This window comes from Leuresthes tenuis, unplaced genomic scaffold (assembly GCF_036924035.1).
Source record: "Leuresthes tenuis unplaced genomic scaffold, fLeuTen1.0.hap1 SCAF_21, whole genome shotgun sequence".
In the NCBI taxonomy this organism is placed as follows: domain Eukaryota; kingdom Metazoa; phylum Chordata; class Actinopteri; order Atheriniformes; family Atherinopsidae; genus Leuresthes; species Leuresthes tenuis.
Genome location: NW_027325375.1, coordinates 13436213 through 13455957, shown reverse-complemented (window position 1 = coordinate 13455957; position 19745 = coordinate 13436213). Strand labels below are relative to the sequence as shown.

At 44.2% G+C, this 19745-nt stretch overlaps 2 non-coding genes across 2 annotated transcripts; both read right to left on the bottom strand.

The window, feature by feature from the left end:
* Positions 1-17822: 17822 nt before the first annotated feature.
* Positions 17823-18013, bottom strand: LOC140280803 (U2 spliceosomal RNA). The gene has a single exon (XR_011909722.1). It is a non-coding gene; the product is annotated as a U2 spliceosomal RNA (small nuclear RNA).
* Positions 18014-18329: 316 nt separating this feature from the next.
* Positions 18330-18443, bottom strand: LOC140280706 (U5 spliceosomal RNA). The gene has a single exon (XR_011909638.1). It is a non-coding gene; the product is annotated as a U5 spliceosomal RNA (small nuclear RNA).
* Positions 18444-19745: the final 1302 nt, after the last annotated feature.

Genomic DNA, 19745 nt, shown 5'->3' with positions numbered 1-19745 from the left:
AACCGGGGAAGAAAAGGCTCGAAAGCCCGACTATACACCATCAAAAGTGGGAGCGGAGGTGTTCAGCTGCAAGACGGTCTGAATGTCCATCAATAATTGCTAGAAAACATGAAAGAAAATTTTCGAATATCAAACTGCACATGATCATAAGCGGGAGAGGAGGTGTTCAGCTGCAAGAAGGTGTGAATGTCTACCCATAATTACTGAAAAATGGGTAAGAAAAGGTGCGAATGCCTAACCATACATCATCAAAAGAGGGAGCGGAGGTGTTCCGCTGTAAGACGGTGTGAATGTCCGACCATAGATGGTAAAAAGCGGGTAAGAAAAGGTTAAATTACCCGACTGTACACAATCAAAAGAGGGAGCGGAGTTGTTCAGCTAAGAGAAGGTGTGAAAGTCCGACCTTGGTTTGTAAAAAGCGGGTAAGAAAAGGTTCGTATGCCCGAATATACACCATCAAAAGCGGAAGCGGAGGTGTTCGGCTGCAAGATATTGTGAACGTCCGACCAAAGTTTGTAAAAAGCAGTTAAGAAAAGGTTCGAATATCTAACCAAACATAATCAAAAGCGGGAGCAGAGCTGTTCGACTGGAAGTAGGTGTGAATGTCAGATCATAATTTGCAAAAAGCTGATGAGAAAGGGTGAGAATGCCCGACTATACACCATCAAATGCGGTAGCGGAGTTGTTTGGCTGTGAGTAGGTGTGAATCTCCAACCATAATTGCTGAAAAATGTGTTAGAAAAGGTAAAAATGCCGGTCCATACATCATCAAAATCGGGAGAGGTGGTGTTCAGCTGCAAGAAGGTCTACATGTCCATCAATAATTGCTAGAAAACATGAAAGAAACTTTTCGAAAATCAAACCGCACATGATCATAAGTGGGATAGGAGGTGTTCAGCTGCAAGGTGTGAATGTCCACCCATAATTCCTGAAAAATGGGCAAAAAAAAGGTGTGAATGCCCAACCATACATCATCAAAAGCAGGAGTGCATGTGTTCGGCTACAAGAAGGTGTGAACGTCCAACCAAAATATGTAAAAAGAAGTTAAGAAAAGGTTCGAATATCCAACCAAACATAATCAAAAGCGGGAGCAGAGCTGTTCGACTGCAAGTAGGTGTGAATGTCAGATCATAATTTGCAAAAAGCTGATGAGAAAGGGTGAGAATGCCCGACTATACATCATCAAATGCGGGAGCGGAGTTGTTCGGCTGTGAGTAGGTGTGAATCTCCGACCATAATTGCTGAAAAATGTGTTAGAAAAGGTAAAAATGCCGGTCCATACATCATCAAAAGCGAGAGGGGTTGTGTTCGGCTGCAAGTAAGTGTGAATGTCCAGCCATAATTACTCACAAACGGGTAAGAAAAGGTAGTATTGCCAGACCATATATGATCAAAACAGGGAGCGGAGGTGGTTCAGCTGCAAGAAGGTTTGAATGTCCGACTAAAGTTCAAATATATTAAAGAAAGCGGGAGGAGAGGTCTTCGGATGAGAGTGGTTGAAAATTTCCGACCATAATGTATAAAATGCGGTGAAAAAAAGGTGTGATAGAACACTAAAAGGTGGAGCGGAAGTGTTCGGCTGCAAGAAGGTGTGAATGTCCGACTATATTTGGTGAAAAGCAGGTGAAGCAAGGTCTGAATGCCAAACCTTACATCATCAAATGCGAGATCAGAGGTGTTTGGCTGCAAGAAGGCCATAGTTTGCCAAAAGCGGGTAAGGTGCGAATGTCCGACTAAATATCAAAAAAATTTGGGGCAGAGGTCTTCGGATGCAAGTGGGTGTGAATATCCAACCATACAAGTATGGTGGAGAGGAAGCTGTGAATAGCCGACCATAGTTTGGAAAAAGCGGGTAAGAAAAGGTTTGAATACCCGAACATACAACATCAAAAGAGGGAGCGGAGGTGTTCCGCTGTACGAAGGTGTGAATGTCCGACCATAGTTGGTAAAAAGTGGGTAAGAAAAGGTTAAAATACCCGACTGTACACAATCAATAGCGGGAGCGGATGTGTTCGGCTACAAGAAGGTGTGAAAGTCCGACCATGGTTTGTAAAAAGCGGGTAAGAAAAGGTGCGAATGTCCGACAATGTATGATCAAAAGAGAGAGCGGAGGTTTTCGGATACAAGAAGGTTTGAATGTCCCACCATAGTTTGTAAAAAGCGGGTAAGAAAAGGTTCGAATGCCCGACTCTACACCATCAAAAGGGGGAGAGGAGGTGTTCCGCTGTAAGACGGTGTGAATGTCCGACCATAGTTGGTAAAAAGCGGGTAAGACAAGGTTAAAATACCCGACTGTACACAATCAATAGCAGGAGCGGAGTTGTTCGGCTACAAGAAGGTGTGAAAGTCCGACCATGGTTTGTAAAAACCGGGAAGAAAAGGCTCGAAAGCCCGACTATACACCATCAAAAAGAAGGTTTGAATGTCCATCAATAATTGCTTTAAAAGAAGAAAGTAAATTTTCGAAAATCAAACCGTACATGATCATAAGCGGGAGAGGAGGTGTTCCGCTGTAAGACGGTGTGAATGTCCGACCATAGTTGGTAAAAAGCGGGTAAGAAAAGGTTAAAATACCCGACTGTACACAATCAATAGCGGGAGCGGAGTTGTTCGGCTACTAAAAGGTGTGAAAGTCCGACCCTGGTTTGTAAAAAGCGGGTAAGAAAAGGTTCGAATGCCCGAACATACACCATCAAAAGAGGGAGCGGAGGTGTTCCGCTGTAAGACGGTGTGAATGTCCGATCATAGTTGGTAAAAAGCGGGTAAGAAAAGGTTAAAATACCCGACTGTACACAATCAAAAGAGGGAGCGGAGTTGTTCAGCTAAGAGAAGGTGTGAAAGTCCGACAATGGTTTGTAAAAAGCGGGTAAGAAAAGGTTCGTATGCCCGAATATACACTATCAAAACCGGAAGTGTAGGTGTTCGGCTGCAAGAAGGTGTGAACGTCCGACCAAAGTTTGTAAAAAAGCAGTTAAGAAAAGGTTCGAATATCTAACCAAACATAATCAAAAGCGGGAGCAGAGCTGTTTGACTGCAAGTAGGTGTGAATGTCAGAGAATAATTTGCAAAAAGCTGATGAGAAAGGGTGAGAAATCCCGACTATACACCATCAAATGCGGTAGCCTAGTTGTTGGGCTGTGAGTAGGTGTGAATCTCCAACCATGATTGCTGAAAAATATGTTAGAAAAGGTAAAAATGCCGGTCCATACATCATCAAAATCGGGAGAGGTGGTGTTCAGCTGCAAGAAGGTCTAAATGTCCATCAATAATTGCTAGAAAACATGAAAGAAAATTTTCGAAAATCAAACCACACATGATCATAAGTGGGAGAGGAGGTGTTCAGCTGCAAGAAGGTGTGAATGTCCACCCATAATACCTGAAAAAATGGTAAAAAAAAAAGGTGCGAATGCCCAACCATACATCATCAAAAGCAGGAGTGCATGTGTTCGGCTACAAGAAGGTGTGAACGTCCAACCAAAGTTTGTAAAAAGCAGTTAAGAAAAGGTTCGAATATCCAACCAAACATAATCAAAAGCAGGAGCAGAGCTGTTCGACTGCAAGTACGTGTGAATGTCAGATCATAATTTGCAAAAAGCTGATGAGAAAGGGTGAGAATGCCCGACTATACACCATCAAATGCGGGAGCGGAGTTGTTCGGCTGTGAGTAGGTGTGAATCTCCGACCATAATTGCTGAAAAATGTGTTAGAAAAGGTAAGAATGTCGGTCCATACATCATCAAAAGCGAGAGAGGTTGTGTTCGGCTGCAAGTAGGTGTGACTGTTCGACTAAAGTTTGTAAAAAGTGGGTAAGACAAGGTGCGAACGCCCGACAATGTATGATCAAAAGCGGGAGCGGAGGTGTTCAGCTGCAAGAAGGTCTACATGTCCATCAATAATTGCTAGAAAACATGAAAGAAACTTTTCGAAAATCAAACCGCACATGATCATAAGTGGGATAGGAGGTGTTCAGCTGCAAGGTGTGAATGTCCACCCATAATTCCTGAAAAATTGGCAAAAAAAAGGTGTGAATGCCCAACCATACATCATCAAAAGCAGGAGTGCATGTGTTCGGCTACAAGAAGGTGTGAACGTCCAACCAAAATATGTAAAAAGCAATTAAGAAAAGGTTCGAATATCCAACCAAACATAATCAAAAGCGGGAGCAGAGCTTTTCGACTGCAAGTAGGTGTGAATGTCAGATCATAATTTGCAAAAAGCTGATGAGAAAGGGTGAGAATGCCCGACTATACATCATCAAATGCGGGAGCGGAGTTGTTCGGCTGTGAGTAGGTGTGAATCTCCGACCATAATTGCTGAAAAATGTGTTAGAAAAGCTAAAAATGCCAGTCCATACATCATCAAAAGCGAGAGGGGTTTTGTTCGGCTGCAAGTAGGTGTGAATGTCCAGCCATAATTACTCACAAACGGGTAAGAAAAGGTAGTATTGCCAGACCATATATGATCAAAACAGGGAGCGGAGGTGGTTCAGCTGCAAGAAGGTTTGAATGTCCGACTAAAGTTCAAATATATTAAAGAAAGTGGGAGGAGAGGTCTTCGGATGAGAGTGGTTGAAAATTTCCGACCATAATGTATAAAATGCGGTGAAAAAAAGGTGTGATAGAACACTAAAAGGTGGAGCGGAAGTGTTCGGCTGCAAGAAGGTGTGAATGTCCGACTATATTTGGTGAAAAGCAGGTGAAGCAAGGTCTGAATGCCAAACCTTACATCATCAAATGCGAGATCAGAGGTGTTTGGCTGCAAGAAGGCCATAGTTTGCCAAAAGCGGGTAAGGTGCGAATGTCCGACTAAATATCAAAAAAATTTGGGGCAGAGGTCTTCGGATGCAAGTGGGTGTGAATATCCAACCATACAAATATGGTGGAGAGGAAGCTGTGAATAGCCGACCATAGTTTGGAAAAAGCGGGTAAGAAAAGGTTTGAATACCCGAACATACACCATCAAAAGAGGGAGCGGAGGTGTTCCGCTGTACGAAGGTGTGAATGTCCGACCATAGTTGGTAAAAAGCGGGTAAGAAAAGGTTAAAATACCCGACTGTACACAATCAATAGCGGGAGCGGATGTGTTCGGCTACAAGAAGGTGTGAAAGTCCGACCATGGTTTGTAAAATGAGGGTAAGAAAAGGTGCGAATGTCCGACAATGTATGATCAAAAGAGAGAGCGGAGGTTTTCGGATAAAAGAAGGTTTGAATGTCCCACCATAGTTTGTAAAAAGCGGGTAAGAAAAGGTTCGAATGCCCGACTATACACCATCAAAAGCGGGAGAGGAGGTGTTCCGCTGTAAGACGGTGTGAATGTCCGACCATAGTTGGTAAAAAGCGGGTAAGAAAAGGTTAAAATACCCGACTGTACACAATCAATAGCGGGAGCGGAGTTGTTCGGCTACTAAAAGGTGTGAAAGTCCGACTCTGGTTTATAAAAAGCGGGTAAGAAAAGGTTCGAATGCCCGAACATACACCATCAAAAGAGGGAGCGGAGGTGTTCCGCTGTAAGACGGTGTGAATGTCCGATCATAGTTGGTAAAAAGCGGGTAAGAAAAGGTTAAAATACCCGACTGTACACAATCAAAAGAGGGAGCGGAGTTGTTCGGCTACAAGAAGGTGTGAAAGTCCGACCATGGTTTGTAAAAACCGGGAAGAAAAGGCTCGAAAGCCCGACTATACACCATCAAAAAGAAGGTTTGAATGTCCATCAATAATTGCTTTAAAACAAGAAAGTAAATTTTCGAATATCAAACCGTACATGATCATAAGCGGGAGAGGAGGTGTTCCGCTGTAAGACGGTGTGAATGTCCGACCATAGTTGGTAAAAAGCGGGTAAGAAAAGGTTAAAATACCCGACTGTACACAATCAATAGCGGGAGCGGAGTTGTTCGGCTACTAAAAGGTGTGAAAGTCCGACCATGGTTTGTAAAAAGCGGGTAAGAAAAGGTTCGTATGCCCGAATATACACTATCAAAACCGGAAGTGTAGGTGTTCGGCTGCAAGAAGGTGTGAACGTCCGACCAAAGTTTGTAAAAAAGCAGTTAAGAAAAGGTTCGAATATCTAACCAAACATAATCAAAAGCGGGAGCAGAGCTGTTCGACTGCAAGTAGGTTTGAATGTCAGAGAATAATTTGCAAAAAGCTGATGAGAAAGGGTGAGAAATCCCGACTATACACACTCAAATGCGGTAGCGAAGTTGTTCGGCTGTGAGTAGGTGTGATTCTCCAACCATAATTGCTGAAAAATGTGTTAGAAAAGGTAAGAATGCCGGTCCATACATCATCAAAAGCGGGAGAGGTGGTGTTCGGCTGCAATTAGGTGTGAATGTCCATTAATAATTGCTTTAAAACATGAAAGAAAATTTTCGAATATCAAACCTTACATGATCATTAGCGGGAGAGGAGGTGTTCAGCTGCAAGAAGATGTGAATATCCACCTATAATTACTGAAAAATGGGTAGGAAAAGATGCGAATGTCCAACCATAAATCATCAAAAGCAGGAGTGGAGTTGTTCAGCTACAAGAAGGTATGAAAGTCCAACCATGGTTTGTAAAAAGCGGGTAAGAGAAGGTTCGAATACCCGAATATATACCATCAAAAGCGGAAGCGGGGGTGTTCGGCTGCAAGAAGGTGTGAACGTCCGACCAAAGTTTTTAAAAAGCAGTTAAGAAAAGGTTTGAATATCCAACCGAACATAATCAAAAGCGGGAGCAGAGCTGTTCGACTGCAAGTAGGTGTGAATGTCAGATCATAATTGCTGAAAAATGTGATAGAAAAGACTAGAATGCCGGACAATACATCATCAAAAGCGGGAGAGGTGGTTTTTCGGCTGCAAGTAGGTGTGAATGTCCAGCCATAATTACTCACAAACGGGGGAAGAAAAGGTAGTATTTCCAGACCACACATGATCAAAACAGGGAATGGAGGTGGTTCAGCTGCAAGGTGTGAATGTCTGACTAAAGTTTGTAAAAACCGTGTAAGACAAGGGGCGAATGCCCGACAATGTATGATCAAAAGAGGGAGCGGAGGTTTTCGGCTGCAAGGTCTGAATGTCCAACCATAATTTGTAAAAATCGGGGAAGAAAAGGCTCGAAAGCCCGACTATACACCATCAAAAGCGGGAGCAGAGGTGTTCAGGTGCAAGAAGGTCTGAATGTCCGACCAATAATTACTGAAAAATGGGTAAGAAAAGATGCGAATGCCAAATCATACATCATCAAAAGCAGGAGCGGATGTGTTCGGCTACAATAAGGTTTGAATGTCCAACCATAGTAAGTAATAGTTGGGTAAGAAAAGGCTCGAATGCCCGACTATACACCATCAAAAGCGGAAGCGGAGGTGTTCGGCTGCAAGACGGTGTGAACGTCCGACCAAAGTTTGTAAAAAGCATTAAGAAAATGTTCGAATATCCAACCAAACATAATCAAAAGCGGGAGCAGAGCTGTTCGACTGCAAGTAGGTGTGAATGTCCACCCATAATTCCTGAAAAATGGGTAAGAAAAGGTGCGAATGCCCAACCATACATCATCAAAAGAAGAAGTGGATGTGTTCTGCTACAAGAAGGTTTGAATATCCGACCATAGTTTGTAAAAAGTGGGTAAGAAAAAGTTCGAATGCCCGAACATACACCATCAAAAGAGGGAGCGGAGGTGTTCCGCTGTAAGATGCTGCGAATGTCCGACCATAGTTGGTAAAAAGCGGGTAAAAAAAGGTTAAAAAACCCGACTGTACACAATCAATAGCGGAAGCGGAGTTGTTCGGCTACAAGAAGGTGTGAAAGTCCACCAATAATTACTGAAAAATGGGTAAGAAAAGGTGTGAATGCCCAACTATACATCATCAAAAGCAGAAGTGGATGTGTTCGGCCACAAGAAGGTTTGAATGTCCGACCATAGTTTGTAAAAGGCGGGTAAGAAAAGGTTCGAATGCCCGTACATACACAATCAAAAGAGGGAGCGGAGGTGTTTCGCTGCAAGAAGGTGTGAATGTCCGAGCATAGTTTGTAAAAAGTGGGTGAGAAAAGGTTCGAATGCCAGAACATACACCATCAAAAGAGGGAGCGGAGGTGTTCCGCTGTAAGAAGGTGTGAATGTCCGACCATAGTTGGTAAAAAGCGGGTAAGAAAAGGTTCGAATGCCAAAATATACACCATCAAAAGCGGAAGCCTAGGTGTTCGGCTGCAAGTAGGTGTGAATGTCAGATCATAATTTGCAAAAAGCTGATGAGAAAGCTGTGAATGACCGACAATAATTGCTGAAAAATGTGTTAGAAAAGGTAAGAATGCCGGACCATTCATCATCAAAAGCGGGAGAAGAGGTGTTCGGCTGCAAGAAGCTGTGAATGTCCAGCCATAATTACTCAAAAACGGGTAAGAAAAGGTAGTATTGCCAGACCATAAATGATCAAAAAAGGGAGCGGAGGTTTTCCGCTGTAAGAAGGTGTGAATATCCGACCATAATTGGTAAAAAGCGGGTAAGAAAAGGTGCAAATGCCCGACAATGTATGATCAAAAGAGGGAGCGGAGGTTTTCGGCTGCAAGAAGGTCTAAATGTCCAACCATAATTTGTAAAAACCGGGGAAGAAAAGGCTCCGAAGCCCAACTATACATAATCAAAAGCGGGAGCGGAGGTGTTCAGCTGCAAGAAGGTCTGAATGTCCATCAATAATTGCTAGAAAACATGAAAAAAAAATTTCGAATATCCAACCGCACATGATCATAAGTGGGAGAAGAGGTGTTCAGCTGCAAGAAGGTGTGAATGTCCACCCATAATTCCTCAAAAATGGGTAAGAAAAGGTGCGAATGCCCAACCATACATCATCAAAAGAAGAAGTGGATGTGTTCTGCTACAAGAAGGTTTGAATGTCCGACCATAGTTTGTAAAAAGTGGGTAAGAAAAAGTTCGAATGCCCGAACATACACCATCAAAAGAGGGAGCGGAGGTGTTCCGCTGTAAGATGCTGCGAATGTCCGACCATAGTTGGTAAAAAGCGGGTAATAAAAGATTAAAAAAACCCGACTGTACACAATCAATAGCGGAAGCGGAGTTGTTCGGCTACAAGAAGGTGTGAAAGTCCACCAATAATTACTGAAAAATGGGTAAGAAAAGGTGTGAATGCCCAACTATACATCATCAAAAGCAGAAGTGGATGTGTTCGGCCACAAGGTTTGAATGTCCGACCATAGTTTGTGAAAAGTGGGTAAGAAAAAGTTCGAATGCCCGAACATACACCATCAAAAGAGGGAGCGGAGGTGTTCCGCTGTAAGATGCTGCGAATGTCCGACCATAGTTGGTAAAAAGCGGGTAAGAAAAGGTTAAAAAACCCGACTGTACACAATCAATAGCGGAAGCGGAGTTGTTCGGCTACAAGAAGGTGTGAAAGTCCACCAATAATTACTGAAAAATGGGTAAGAAAAGGTGTGAATGCCCAACTATACATCATCAAAAGCAGAAGTGGATGTGTTCGGCCACAAGAAGGTTTGAATGTCCGACCATAGTTTGTAAAAGGCGGGTAAGAAAAGGTTCGAATGCCCTTACATACACAAATGAAAAGAGGGAGCGGAGGTGTTTCGCTGCAAGAAGGTGTGAATGTCCAGCCATAATTACTCAAAAACGGGTAAGAAAAGGTAGTATTGCCAGACCATAAATGATCAAAAAAGGGAGCGGAGGTTTTCCGCTGTAAGAAGGTGTGAATATCCGACCATAATTGGTAAAAAGCGGGTAAGAAAAGGTGCAAATGCCCGACAATGTATGATCAAAAGAGGGAACAGAGGTTTTCGGCTGCAAGAAGGTCTAAATGTCCAACCATAATTTGTAAAAACCGGGGAAGAAAAGGCTCGGAAGCCCAACTATACACCATCAAAAGCGGGAGCGGAGGTGTTCAGCTGCAAGAAGGTCTGAATGTCCATCAATAATTGCTAGAAAACATGAAAATTTTTTTTCGAATATCCAACCGCACATGATCATAAGTGGGAGAGGAGGTGTTCAGCTGCAAGAAGGTGTGAATGTCCACCCATAATTCCTCAAAAATGGGTAAAAAAAAAGGTGCGAATGCCCAACCATACATCATCAAAAGCAGGACTGGATGTGTTCGGCTACAAGAAGGTTTGAATGTCCGAGCATAGTTTGTAAAAAGCGGGTAAGAAAAGGTTCGAATGCCCGAACATACACCATCAAAAGAGGGAGCGGAGGTGTTCCGCCATAAGAAGGTGTGAATGTCCGACCGTAGTTGGTTAAAATACCCGACTGTACACAATCAATAGCGGGAGCGAATGTGTTCGGCTACAAGAAGGTGTGAATGGCCGACCATTTTTTGTAAATAGCGGGTAAGAAAAGGTGCGAATGCCCGACAATGTATGATCAAAAGAGGGAGCGGAGGTTTTCGGCTAAAAGAAGGTCTGAATTTCCAACCATAATTTGTAAAAACCGGGGAAGAAAAGGCTCGAAAGCCCGACTATACACCATCAAAAGCGGCAGCAGAGGGGTTCAGCTGCAAGAAGGTCTGAATGTCCATCAATAATTGCTAGAAAAAATGAAAGAAAATTTTCGAATATAAAACCGCACATGATCATATGCGGGAGAGGAGGTGTTCAGCTGCAAGAAGGTGTGAATGTCCACCCATAATTCCTGAAAAATGGGTAAAAAAAGGTGCGAATGCCCAACCATACATCATCAAAAGCATGTGTGAATGTCAGATCATAATTTGCAAAAACCTGATTGTGTGCAGCTGAACACCTCTGCTCCCGCTTTTGATGGTGTATAGTCGGGCTTTCGAGGCTTTTCTTCAACGGTGTTTACAAATTATGGTTGGAAATTCAGACCTTGCAGCCGAACACCTCCGCTCCCTCTTTTGATCATACATTGTCGGGCATTCGCACCTTGTCTTACCCGCGTTTTACAAACCATGGTCGGACTTTCACACCTTCTTGTAGCTGAACAACTCCGCTCCCGCTATTGATTGTGTACAGTCGGGTATTTTAACCTTTTCTTACCCGCTTTTTACCAATTATGGTCGGACATTCACACCGTCTTACAGCGGAACACCTCCGCTCCCTCTTTTGATGGTGTATGTTCGGGCATTCAAACTTTTTCTTACCCACTTTTCACAAACTATGGTCGGACATTCAAACCTTCTTGTAGCAGAACACATCCACTTCTTCTTTTGATGATGTATGGTTGGGCATTCGCACCTTTTCTTACCCATTTTTCAGGAATTATGGGTGGACATTCACACCTACTTGCAGTCGAACAGCTCTGCTCCCACTTTTGATTATGTTTGGTTGGATATTCGCACCTTTTTTTACCCGCTTTTTACAAACCATTGTCGGACTTTCACACCTTCTTGCAGCCGAACACCACCTCTCCCGCTTTTTATGATGTATGGTCCAGTATTCTTACCTTTTCTAACACATTTTTCAGCAATTATGGTCGGACATTCACACCTACTCACAGCTGGACACCTCCGCTCCCGCTTTTGATCATACAATGTCGGGACATCGCTCCTTGTCTTACCAGCTTTTTACAAACTTTAGTCGAACATTCTTCAGCAATTATGGTCGGACATTCACACCTACTCAGAGCCGAACACCTCCGCTCCCGCATTTGATGGTGTATAGTCGGGCATTCTCACCCTTTCTCATCAGCTTTTTACAAATTATGATCTGACATTCACACCTGCTTTTGATAATGTATTGTTAGGCATTCGCACCTTTTTTTTTTCCCATTTTTCATGAATTATGGGTGGACATTCACACCTTCTTGCAGCCGAACACCTCCTCTCCCGCTTATGATCATGTGCGGTTTGATATTCGAAAATTTACTTTCTTGTTTTAAAGCAATTATTGATGGACATTCAGACCGTCTTGCAGCTGAACACCTCCGCTCCCACTTTTGATGGTGTATACTCGGGCTTTCGAGCCTTTTCTTCCCGGTTTTTACAAACCATGGTCGGACTTTCACACCTTCTTGTAGCCGAACAACTCCGCTCCGCTATTGATTTTGTACAGTCGGGTATTTTAACCTTTTCTTACCCGCTTTTTACCAACTATGGTCGGACATTCACACCTTCGTACAGCAGAACACCTCCGCTCCCGCTTTTGATGGTGTATAGTCGGGCATTCGAACCTTTTCTTACCCGCTTTTTACAAACTATGGTGGGACATTCAAACATTCTTGTATCCCAAAACCTCCGCTCTCTCTTTTGATCATACATTGTCGGACATTCGCACCTTTTCTTACCCGCTTTTTACAAACCATGGTCGGACTTTCACATCTTCTTGTAGCCGAACACATCCGCTCCCGCTATTGATTGTGTACAGTCGGGTATTTTAACCTTTTCTTACCCGCTTTTTACCAACTATGGTCGGACATTCACACCTTCGTACAGCGGAACACCTCCGCTCCCTCTTTTGATGGTGTATGTTCGGGTATTCAAACCTTTTCTTACCCGCTTTTTCCAAACTATGGTCGGCTATTCACAGCTTCCTCTCCACCATACTTGTATGGTTGGATATTCACACCCACTTGCATCCGAAGACCTCTGCCCCAAATTTTTTTGATATTTAGTCGGACATTCGCACATTCGCTTTTGGCAAACTATGGCCTTCTTGCAGCCAAACACCTCTGATCTCGCATTTGATGATGTAAGGTTGGGCATTCAGACCTTGCTTCACCTGCTTTTCACCAAATATAGTCGGACATTCACACCTTCTTGCAGCCGAACACTTCCGCTCCACCTTTTAGTGTTCTATCACACCTTTTTTTCACCGCATTTTATACATTATGGTCGGAAATTTTCAACCACTCTCATCCGACGACCTCTCCTCCCGCTTTCTTTAATATATTTGAACTTTAGTCGGACATTAGAACCCACTTGCAGCTGAACCACCTCCGCTCCCTGTTTTGATCATATATGGTCTGGCAATACTACCTTTTCTTACCCGTTTGTGAGTAATTATGGCTGGACATTCACACCTACTTGCAGCCGAACACAACCCCTCTCGCTTTTGATGATGTATGGACCGGCATTTTTACCTTTTCTAACACATTTTTCAGCAATTATGGTCGGAGATTCACACCTACTCACAGCCGAACAACTCCGCTCCCGCATTTGATGATGTATAGTCGGGCATTCTCACCCTTTCTCATCAGCTTTTTGCAAATTATTCTCTGAAATTCACACCTAATTGCAGTCGAACAGCTCTGCTCCCGCTTTTGATTATATTTGGTTAGATATTCGAACCTTTTCTTAACTGCTTTTTACATATTTTGGTTGGACGTTCACACCTTCTTGTAGCCGAACACTTCCACTCCTGCTTTTGATGATGTATGGTTGGGCATTCACACCTTTTTTTTGCCCATTTTTCAGGAATTATGGGTGGACATTCACACCTTGCAGCTGAACACCTCCTATCCCACTTATGATCATGTGCGGTTTGATTTTCGAAAAGTTTCTTTCATGTTTTCTAGCAATTATTGATGGACATGTAGACCTTCTTGCAGCTGAACACCTCCGCTCCCGCTTTTGATCATACATTGTCAGGCATTCGCACCTTGTCTTACCCACTTTTTACAAACTTTAGTCGAACAGTCACACCTACTTGCAGCCGAACACAACCTCTCTCGCTTTTGATGATGTATGGACCGGCATTCTTACCTTTTCTAACACATTTTTCAGCAATTATGGTCGGAGATTCACACCTACTCACAGCCGAACAACTCCGCTCCCGCATTTGATGGTGTATAGTCGGGCATTCTCACCCTTTCTCATCAGCTTTTTGCAAATTATGATCTGACATTCACACCTACTTGCAGTCGAACAGCTCTGCTCCTGCTTTTGATTATGTTTGGTTGGATATTCGAACCTTTTCTTAACTGCTTTTTACAAACTTTGGTTGGACGTTCACACCTTCTTGTAGCCGAACACATACACTCCTGCTTTTGATGATGTATGGTTTGGCATTCGCACCTTTTTTTTACCCATTTTTCAGGTATTATGGGTGGACATTCACACCTTCTTGCAGCTGAACACCTCCTCTCCCACTTATGATCATGTGTGGTTTGATTTTTGAAAATTTTCTTTCATGTTTTCTAGCAATTATTGATGGACATTTAGACCTTCTTGCAGCTGAACACCAGCTCTCCCGATTTTGATGATGTATGGACCGGCATTTTTACCTTTTCTAACACATTTTTCAGCAATTGTGGTTGGAGATTCACACCTACTCACAGCCGAACAACTAGGCTACCTAATTTGATGGTGTATGGTCGGGATTTCTCACCCTTTCTCATCAGCTTTTTGCAAATTATTCTCTGACATTCACACCTACTTGCAGTTGAACAGCTCTGCTCCCGCTTTTGATTATGTTTGGTTAGATATTCGAACCTTTTCTTAACTGCTTTTTTACAAACTTTGGTCGGACGTTCACACCTTCTTGCAGCCAAACACCTACACTTCCGGTTTTGATAGTGTATATTCGGGCATACGAACCTTTTCTTACCCGCTTTTTACAAACCATGGTCGGACTTTCACCCCTTCTCTTAGCTGAACAACTCCGCTCCCTCTTTTGATTGTGTACAGTCGGGTATTTTAAGCTTTTCTTACCCGCTTTTTACCAACTATGATCGGACATTCACACCGTCTTACAGCGGAACACCTCCGCTCCCTCTTTTGATGGTGTATGTTCGGGCATTCGAACCTTTTCTTACCCGCTTTTTACAAACCAGGGTCGGACTTTCACACCTTTTAGTAGCCGAACAACTCCGCTCCCGCTATTGATTGTGTACAGTCGGGTATTTTAACCTTTTCTTACCCGCTTTTTACCAACTATGGTCGGACATTCACACCGTCTTACAGCGGAACACCTCCTCTCCCGCTTATGATCATGTACGGTTTGATATTCGAAAATTTACTTTCTTGTTTTAAAGCAATTATTGATGGACATTCAAACCTTCTTTTTGATGGTGTATAGTCGGGCTTTCGAGCCTTTTCTTCCCGGTTTTTACAAACCATGGTCGGACTTTCACACCTTCTTGTAGCCGAACAACTCCGCTCCTGCTATTGATTGTGTACAGTCGGGTATTTTAACCTTTTCTTACCCGCTTTTTACCAACTATGGTCGGACATTCACACCGTCTTACAGCGGAACACCTCTGCTCCCGCTTTTGATGGTGTATAGTCGGGCATTCGAACCTTTTCTTACCCGCTTTTTACAAACTATGGTGGGACATTCAAACCGTCTTGTATCCGAAAACCTCCGCTCCCTCTTTTGATGGTTTATGTTCGGGTATTCAAACCTTTTCTTACCCGCTTTTTCCAAACTATGGTCGGCTATTCACAGGTTCCTCTCCACCATACTTGTATGGTTGGATATTCACACCCACTTGCATCCGAAGACCTCTGCCCCAAATTTTTTTGATATTTAGTCGGACATTCGCACCTTACCCGCTTTTGGCAAACTATGGCCTTCTTGCAGCCAAACACCTCTGATCTCGCATTTGATGATGTAAGGTTTGGCATTCAGACCTTGCTTCACCTGCTTTTCACCAAATATAGTCGGACATTCACACCTTCTTGCAGCCGAACACTTCCGCTCCACCTTTTAGTGTTCTATCACACCTTTTTTTCACCGCATTTTATACATTATGGTCGGAAATTTTGACATCTGCCTTACATGTAACAGATTAGCGGTTTAGCAGTTTTAATTTAGTTTGAGTGAAGGAATTCATTTGATAGCAAAATCCGAAATCGTGAAGAACTCATGAAAGTAAGCTTATTCTCGGATTCCTGAAACTTTAGATTTGCTATTTCTTTTACTGCAAAGTACAACGTTGGTTTTTTTGTTTAAATCTTTCAAGACATGGTAAATATGATTTTTATATATATAATAAATATATTTATTTCTGTTTACAATATATGACATGTAATAGAACTGAACCGGACCGGGGGACAAGGAAAGAAGAAGAAGAAGAAGAGGAAAGAAGAGAAAAACAGAACATACATCGCATACAACACAGCTGTGGATATAGATGACCTGAGACGACATGATAATACATCAACTGCTTAGCGACCATGCTACTGGACTAATGAATGTGGTTGTGTGTGTGTGAGAACATGGAACACCCATGGCACAGGACCTACATGATAACCGTGCTTAGTTATGAGTGTATAAGCGTACAGGGCCACAATCCACAGCCCCCCCAAGCAATCAGAAGCAGGCAGAGAGGGCCACAAGACCCAGGCCACCAGCAGCCCCCACAGAGCACAGAACCCAGGAAGCCCACCGCAGGGGCAACCACGTATCCACCCAGAAGACTGCAGAGGAAGCCCCCGGAAAGAGCCCCCATAAGCATAGGGCAGAGGCCTTCCGGGAGCCAGGGGCAACAGCCCACCGACGTCGCCAGGCCCCAGCCGCCCAGACATGGGCCGTGCACTGGATCCGGGCCCCAGGAGCCCGAGCGCCCCCAAACCCCCCGGCAGAGGCCCCACCCAATACCCAGGAGGGCCAAGCGCCCCAGACAGCCACACAGTGGGTCAGTGCCTGCCCCAGCACCCCTGGCCAAGTGCCCTGGGAGTCAAGACGTGCCCACAGGTGGGTGAAGTCGCGAGCAGCGGAGAGAGGCCACGCCCCCCCCCCCCCATCGGGAGAAGCACAGGCAGGCCAGGCGACAGCAAGTCCAAGATCCAGGCCCAATCATTACCACACACACTTTCATGTCCCATACATCCACACGTCCTCCCTCCCTCGACTCCGCTGGGGTGTAGTGCAGCGGGCACACCAGGGGGCCAGCAGCCCCCCAGCCACCACAGACCCCAAACCAGCAGAACAATTAATTAATCCTCCTGGCCCCTCCCGCCCCGAGCAGCAACCAGGAAGCAGGGGTGTGCGAAGAAGACCCCTCCCCTCACCCTTCTGGCTCTTCAATATTTTCTAATAGTGAGCAATTAAAATTGAGGGGCAGCCAAACTTGTAGAACTAGGAGCGTGGCCCTCTGGGCAGCCTACATACCCAAAGAGCCCCGCCCACCAGATGCCACTCAGTGTAACCACCCCCCAAGACCTAATGTGTGTGTGTGAGTGTGTTTGATAAGTAGTAATGTCTAAGGTGTAATTAAAACAGGGGTGGGAACTGCAGAGGGCAACTACTGCAGAGTCCACTACACCCCACCGAACACACACGCCCCCAAAACCCTTCATGTGTGAGTGTGTGCTGTGTACAGGAGCCAGAAGGGAGAGGGGTATGGGGATATACACTGGGGGCAGCCAGGGACTGGCTGCAATAGGCATCCCCGCTACCAGGGAGCCAACACAGGACAGGAGGGCCTGATGTCCACCAGGCACGGGGCCTGCAGCGACCATATTCTGGGAGCTACTGTACCCCCAGAAGGTACCCATCCCGCCCCAACCCACTCAACCCAACCCCACTCCGGAGGACCTCTACAAAAAACAAACAAACAACAACAAAAAACAAACAAACAAACCACCCGGTCACACCAGTCGCAGCAGCCCGGGCCTGAGACCCACCATCACCCAGGCCCCCCCAGGCCCCCCCTCAACAGGTGCGCTCTTGTGAAAAAGCAAACAGCGGCAGCAACAAAAACACAACGGGAACACCGTATTGAGGCTTTGTTCTGACCGCTCATTTGGTATGGCGTTTCTTTCAAGCAATTCTCCCGGTTAGCCCGCACTCGGCTCGCTCCCAGAGCTGTGTTAAAGTCTACTTCGCATTCACTCTCTTTTCTCAGCAGACTAAAATAAAGTTTCATCTTGGGCTCCCTGAAACTTGCATCCTGCACCGCTGTTTGCTTTTTCACAAGAGTAGAGAAGAGCGCACCGTTCCCAGCGGCACTGCAGTACGGGGTCAATGCTTGGAGTGAACGGAGCAAGCTAATTTTTCAACTCCTATTGCTAAAAATCCATTTAATATGTAGTCCTCGTAGAGAGGACATATCAGATATTAAACTGATAAGAACAGATACTACACTTGATCTTAGCCAAAAGGCAGAGAAGCGACAACTGTCCACTGGTTCACGTCCGAGGGCCCTTCCTGGCACAATGCGCACTTGTCCGCTAACACCCCTGTTCTTTTTATGGCCATAGGTGGCCAGAGTGTCACTTTGCACCTCCGCCCACCTGCTGCACTGAGCACTCTTCAGCCCTTTTAAATGGTATAACTTTGCACTCCCGCACGCTCCAGCAAGCACCATTCAAGCAACAACTTTGCACTCCAGCTTCGAACATCGGCACAGTCGCAACAAGTAAGGCGACTCTACTCAGAGAAGTCACTCTGCACAGTAACAAGATTTCTTTTGCACAGACAGAAAGGGCTTCACCCGCAAAGGTAAAGCCTGCCAAAAATAGAAACAACTCATTAGTGCTGCTCTCCACAGAAGTCTTTAGTAAAAGGCGAAAGACTTGTACGTTATGAAGAGAAATCAGAGTACGATTATCCGTCACTGCGGGAGCAGGGCATCAGGCTAGTTGGCATAGCCACCTTCCCCATGGTGAGCTTTGCTTGGTTGAGACGCTTTGGTAAAAGAGTATAAGTTGAAGAGTTTGTGAATAAAGGTGTGCGCACACATAGTGAGCTGTAGGAAAATAGGCAGGGAGCAATGCCGGCTGGGGTATATGTTCTTGTATGTTGTCTGACTGTTTGATTTGAATGTGTTGTGTAAGTGTCCTGTTGAATGTTACATGTTTGGGCTTTGACACTTCACTGTGGTTGTTAACTGTGTGGTGTGTCCTGAAATGTTATATGTTTGGGCTGTGTGACATGCTTAATGCTTGTCAGTAGCTACCCACTTATTCATATATAGCAACTGACAACATAAGAAGTCTGGACATACTTTGATAGTAGTTGTAGAAGTATCCTTATTGATAATAGATAAACTAATTCATAGTGATAGAACAGTAGATGAACAGGTGCCTGCACATGTCTCACGAAAATAAAATGGGTGTATGATTGCTGACGGCAGAGCAATACTGCCAAACTTATGAGTTCTTGTGGCAAACTTGATTCAGTGTCTTGACGTGTATACGCTGTTTCGCTGACTTGATTGTCACAAGAAACAAAGTGTGTTTGATAAGATCCGACCATTTTATTACGGGAGGATCAGTATGTATGGATTCTGATGTGACTGATAAACCCATTCGTATCGTAAGCATAATCTAATACGTGAGACAACGCCCTGGCACACAATCAAAAAAAAAAAGAGAGAGCGGTTTTGTGTCCCCACAGTCCATAATGTAGAAAAGAGAGAAAAAAGCCTTTCTGATTTGGTGTGTGTGCTCACAGTGCAGAGTGTAGAGAAAAGAGAGAAAAGAAAGCCGTTTTGGTGTCACGGGTGTTGTGACTTACACACACACATTTCTGAATTGAGAAAGGAAATTATTTTAGAGGAAGCACTAGAGTTTAGATCCCACATTTGTTGATAGGCATTCATTTATTTCTTCACTTCTGATGAAGTTTCAACAATAAACAACAAACTTTGTATTATGAGAAAGAACCAGACTCATTCTTCAGGAATCCGAAAATGCACTGCACGAATTCGGATTCTCCTATAAAACGAATTCCTTAACTCTAACCAAGTTAAGACTGCTTTGTCCTTCATATTTATTCATGTCTAATCAAGTTTCAACGATAAACAACGTTGTACTTTGTAGAATGAGAAAGAACTTCTTCAGCAATAAGCATCTCTCGACATATGACGAAATACAGATTTTGCTATAAAATTAATTCCTTCTAT